Below are 6,330 nucleotides of genomic sequence, written 5' to 3'. Positions count from 1 at the left end.
GTAGAGTGTAAGTCTAGGGACCGATGACCTAAGCAGTTTGGTCCCTTAGGAATTCACACACATTTGAACATTTGATCCCGGATTGTTTCTGTACGCTGTGCGCAGCTGCCTCGCGTGTCTAGAACGCGATTTTGTAAACGTCTAAATAGCAACGCCTCTTCATAACTCTATAGACGGCTATCGTTTTCGCCTACAACCGTTTGAACTTCGCAGTTGAAAGCTGTCAAAAGCGCTGCGATGCGTCGGGCTTTTCCTTTAATTGAGTGTAGGAGTGTCTTAGTAGTAAAGAAGTAATAAATTTAAAAGTCATACACAATGCGACATTTTTTCACGTACCTTCATGTTTATGACGTCATATCTCCTGAACTATGTGTGGTACTGTTAGATACCGGGTGATCAAAAAGACAGTATAAATTTGAAAACTGAATAAATCACGGAATAATGTAGATAGAGAGGTACAAATTGACACATGCTTGGAATGACATGGGATTTTATTAGAACCAAAAAAATACAAAAGTTCCAGAAATTTCCGACAGATGGCGCTTCATCTGATCAGAATACCAATAATTAGCATAACAAAGTACGATAAAGCAAAGATGATGTTCTTTGCAGGAAATGCTCAATATGTCCACCATCATTCCTCAACAACAGCTGTAGTCGAAGAATAATGTTGCGAACTGTAAAGCATGTCCGGAGTTATGGTGAGGCATTGGCGTCGGATGTTGTCTTTCAGCATCGCTACAGATATCGGTCGATCACGATACAATTGCGACTTCAGGTAACCCCAAAGCCAATAATCGCACGGACTGAGGTCTGGGGACCTGGGAGGCCAGGCATGGCGAAAATGGCGGCTGAGCACACGATCGTCACCAAACGACGCGCGCAAGAGATCTTTCACGCGTCTAGCAATATGAGGTGGAGCGCCATCCTGCATAAACATCGTACGTTCCAGCAGGTGTTTATCAGCCAGGCTGGGGATGATGCGATTCTGTAACATATCGGCGTACACCTCACCCGTCACGGTAGCAGTTACAAAACCAGAATCACGCATTTCCTCGAAGAGAAAAGACCCGACAACGGTAGATATGGTAAATCCAACCCATACCGTAACTTTCTCGTCATGCAATGGAGTTTCCACGACAGTTCTAGGATTTTCGGTAGCCCAAATTCTGCCGTTGTGGGCGTTGACAGACCCTCGGAGTGTGGAATGAGCTTCGTCGGTCCACAACACGTTACTCAACCAATCGTCATCTTCCACCATCTTTTGAAACGCCCACACCGCAAATGCCCTCCGCTTCACTAAATCGCCAGGTAACAGTTCATGATGCCGATGGATTTCGTACAGATAGCATCGGAGGGTAGGCCTAAGTGCCAACCAAACAGTAGTGTATGGAATGCCGGTGCGACGTGCCTCTGCACGAACGCTGACTTCCCCGTGCACAGACGTCTCCATTTCTTCCTGAACTGTCTCAGCAGCATTACGCCTTGTGCTCGGTCGGCCACTACGGGGTCTATCGTCTAACAACCTGTGGCTTCGAACTTCGAAATCATTCTCGCCACAGCTGCATTTGTCAACGGACCTTTACCCGTTCGAATCCCCTTCCTATGGCGATAGGATCGTAACGCTGAACTAGCACATTAGCCATTCTGATAATACAGCTTCACTAAAAGCGCCTTTCCAGGTAACGTCAACATGCTGCGACTGCTGGCGCATCTGATTCTCTCTCTCATTACAGCTCCTTTTATACACGATTGTCACGCGCAGTCACTGACATTGTACTGTCCAGCGCCATCTGCCGGACATTTTGTGAACTTCGTTTTTGTTGTTGTTGTTGTTGTTGTTCTAATAAAACCCCATGTCATCCAACCATGTGTGTCAATTTTTACCTCTCTATGTACATTATTCCGTGGTTTATTAAGTTTTCAAATTTATGCTGACTTTTTGATCACCCGGTACTTTTGAAGGTACATTTAGCGCCATATGTTTGCGAAATTTATGGCGAATACGGTAAGTAGCACTGAAATAATACATTTAAACGTCACGCAAAATGCAGCAGTTTTGCACGCATCTCACTGTTTATGACGAAACATCTCTTGAATTTTAATAAGTACCCACACAGTCATTGTTGTCTGACAGTAAGGGATATGTATTCCGCGTTTGGTTGAAGCCGGGCCACTGGTTTAGTAGGAGATGGGTGAAAAACACACACACAAATACATTTTTATAATACGGATCAATGTCTTGTTCGTATTTCTATCTTTTACATTACGTTATCTTCGAGTTTCTAATAACTGAAATCTGAATGAGGAGAGCAGTTCTCCGTTTCTGGTGTACAACAATGATACCTAGTCTCGTTTCTGGTGTACAACAATTATATCTAGTATATTATGTTAGACCACTCTTTCATTCAGAACGATACAATCAGCTTAGACCTAAAAATCTGTGTGGTCATAGCTAGGAGATATCATGTTTTCGAAGTAAGGCATTTTAATTTTTCAATGCACTGTGGCCTCCACGGTCTTTTGATATAACGTGGTGACTATCTGATAGCGTGTTCTGGACGAGTAATTTGCAACTGCCTGTGATGTGAGGAGTTGTTTCGGACAGAGCGCCACGCTTCACAGAAAGAATTCATCTTGTCGGAGCATCTCATCCCGAATCACAGGTCACTATCTTTTGATTTCATTTTATCATATAGAATTTTGCAACAAATAAGGAGGTGACTGACATCGTATGCTAGTTCTATGAATTGGTTCTGATGCCTTTTTTGTTGTGCGTTGTGCTATTAAACAGTGCACACACTCCTTAGAGTCGTCAGGCGCATTTTCACTGACGTTTTTGCAATGTGTAGCTGGAGTAAGCCCAAAGTAACATCGCTCATCGTGTCTTCCATGCGACGCCCAGCGCGATGGAAAGCGTCTGTTTATTTCCCGTTAAAAATAAAATGATTTTTAAAGTGGAATTTTACATTCCAGTTCGGTAGAGATGTCCCAAATTAGTCTATTGCGATATTTGTTTTACCGATATGTATTAATAGGGACAGTAGAACACGAAGAATAACAGCACTTCAGCAACGACGGCCCGCGCTGACTGGTGCCACCATGCAGAAGTCTTGCTCAGTCGCAGCTGGAGTGCCCGTTTTCGTCGTTAACTGTTCCTGTTAATTCTTGTCGATTAAACGAGTAACGCTCCAAGCTAATATGGGACCGACCTATTGAATGGGCACGTAAAACTCCGATTTAAAAATCTTTCTGTTTGTAACGGGGAACAAACCCAAGCTTTCTGTGGACGCTGGCCGTCGAATGAAAGACGTAATGGGCAGGATTTGTTTGCGCTGGCTCCACCTGCACGTTGCAAAAACGAAACTGCAAATATCAGTCGAAACACAAATGCATCTGACAACCCATAGGAGAGAACAGAAGTGATTTCTGGCGTTCCCCAAGGTAGTGTTATAGGCCCTTTGTTGTTCCTTATCTAAAATAAACGATTTGGGAGACGATCTAAGCAACCGTCTTAGGTTGTTTGCAGATGGCGCTGTCGTTTACCGACTAATAAAGTCATCAGAAGATCAAAACAAATTGCAAAACGACTTAGGAAAGATATCTGAATGGTGCGAAAATTGGCAGTTGACCCTAAATAACGATAAGTGTGAGGTCATCCACATGAGTGCTAAAAGGAATTCGTTAAACTACGCTTACACGATAAATCAGTCTAGTCTAAAAGCCGTGAATTCAACTAAATACCTAGGCACTACAATAACGAACAACTTAGATTGAACAGAACACATAGAAAATGTTGTGTGGAAGGCTAACCAAAGACTGCGTTTTATTGGCAAGACACTTGGATAATGTAACAGATCAGATCTACTAAGGAGACTGCCTACACTACGCTTGTCCGTCCTCTTTTAGAATACTGCTGCGCGGCCTGGGATCCTTACAGGATAGGGTTGACGGAGTACATCGAAAAAGTTCAAAAAAGAGCAGCACGTTTTCTATTATTGAGAAATATGGGAGAGAGTGTCACAGAAATGATACAGGATTTGGGCTGGACATCAATAAAAGAAAGGAGTTTTTCGTTGCAACGGAATCTTCTCACGAAATTCCAATCACCAACTTTCTCCTTCGAATACGAAAATATTTCGTTGACATCGACCTACATAAGGAGAAACGATCACCACGATAAAATAAGGGAAATCAGAGCTCGTACGGAAAGATACAGGTGTTCGTTCTTTCCGCGCGCTATACGAGATTGGAATAATAGAAAATTGTGAAAGTGGTTCGATAAATCCTCTGCCAGACACTTAAATGTTATTTGCAGAGTATCCATGTAGATGTAGAATCGCTGTGAATACTTCTCTGGAAAAAGGATTTATGATAATTTGTTGGTTAAAAGAGGACCCAAGTCAGTTAAAAATTCCGTACAAATTATGACACGGAGTCCATCGGGCCGCAGAGTCACGATGAATTTTGATGCTTTCGCCGCTACTCTGTACTGATAGCCGTATAAGCTATCTTTTCAGTAAAACGGCATTAGAGTGGCAGCTATTATCTTAAAGTTATCTCTCTGTGCGAATATTTAACGACAGAACTGAACAATCCGACTTTCAGTTTGCAAACTGCACAAGCAACGACAATATGCAGCGTGAATATTTGGAGAAACAGTGTAACAGTGTAACTCATACGATAGTATGATAGTGAATATTTGGAGAAACAGTGTAACTCATACGATAGTATGTCATACAGTTTCTGATGTGATACACACACTGCAACTCGCTATGAAGTGCGCGGCAGAGGGTACTTAGTATGGCACCACATGTTTGTATTGTTTCCCGTTCCGATCACGCATGGAGCACGGGAAGAACGACTACTTAAAAGGCTGTGCTCAATCTCTAATGCGTCTAATATGGTTTCCGCGGTCTCAATGAGAGCGATATGTATGGAGCTGAAGTGTCTCGTGACCATTCATGCTGCCCTTCTTTGTACACGTTCTATCCCGTCCTATGTGGTATGAATGTCACACACTTGAGTAATACTGTAAGATGGGAAGCACAAGTGATTTGTAAGCAGTCTCAGTTGTAGATTGATTGCATTTTCTCAGAATTCTACTAATGAACAGAAGACCGTTCCTACGACGGGCCTATGTAATCATAACATTTCAAATACATATATATTTTTACACCCACGTATTTGTTTGAGCTGACTGATGGCAGTTTAGATTAGCTGATATTGTAGTCTCAAGAAACTACGTTACTTCGTTTTATAACGTTCACAATTTTACATTTCTGAATATATAAAATCACTTCCCAATCATTGTAACACTTTGGAATCTTGTGAAGATCTGCTTGGATCTTTGTGCTGTCTTTTCTCAGATAAAACGTCACTACAGAAACCAAAATCGTCTACAAAAGTTTATTGTCTGGGAGTCTTCAATATACAGGGTGTCCCAGCTATCTTGTCCACCCAAAATATCTCTGGAACAATAACAGCTATTGGAAAACGACTTTCACCGGTATCAATGTAGGGCTGGGGCCCATGAATGTACATGTTTGGAACATTCTAAAACGAAAGCATATGTGTTTTTTAACACAAACTTATGTTTTTTTAAATGGACCTCCTATATTTTTTCTTCAGCAATCCATAGCATGACAAAGCACATACACAATGGCGTTGATTGCATCGCAATATTCCCATTACATCCCGAGATATTAAGACGCGAAGTTGACGCTTGAAACACCCGACATGCGCTGCTAGCGCACGTCCTGAGGCTCAGGCGTGAACCCCATGCTGCCCGTAATCGCGATGTGATTGACATGCATAATCACACTTCCATACTTATCAAGAGGTCCGAAACGAATAATACGGTCTGCTGCCATCCTGCATTAACGTCGTACATTCCAGCAGGTATTTATCCCATATGCGGTTCTGTAACATATCTGTGTACCGCAACGTTAGTCACAAAGTTAACTTCGCTTATCGTTAATCCGTTACTAAAAAGGTAATGCCGTTCAACGATAAAACTTTACTTTACTGTAGATCTAGCGCAAGTGACAGTTAATCATTCACTCGTAACAGTAAAATTCATGTTGATGGTTTTAGTGAAACGAGCAAGTGGATTAAAAGTTTTACCGTTGTTTAGGTAAAAATGTTTTGATTTGGGAAGTTCAGGTAGGACATAGAAGATGAATGTAAACATGTTTAACCAATTAGTTTTATTATCACATAATTATCAATGTTATGTTTATCTAATGCGTTAAATGACAAATTGTTGCAAGCAAATGTTTCTTAACATCACTGGGTAAAATGGCCCTTTTTAGAAACTTCCACTGTGAT

Source organism: Schistocerca serialis, chromosome 2, assembly GCF_023864345.2.
Source record: "Schistocerca serialis cubense isolate TAMUIC-IGC-003099 chromosome 2, iqSchSeri2.2, whole genome shotgun sequence".
Lineage (NCBI taxonomy): Eukaryota > Metazoa > Arthropoda > Insecta > Orthoptera > Acrididae > Schistocerca > Schistocerca serialis.
Note: the sequence above shows the minus strand (reverse complement) of the source record.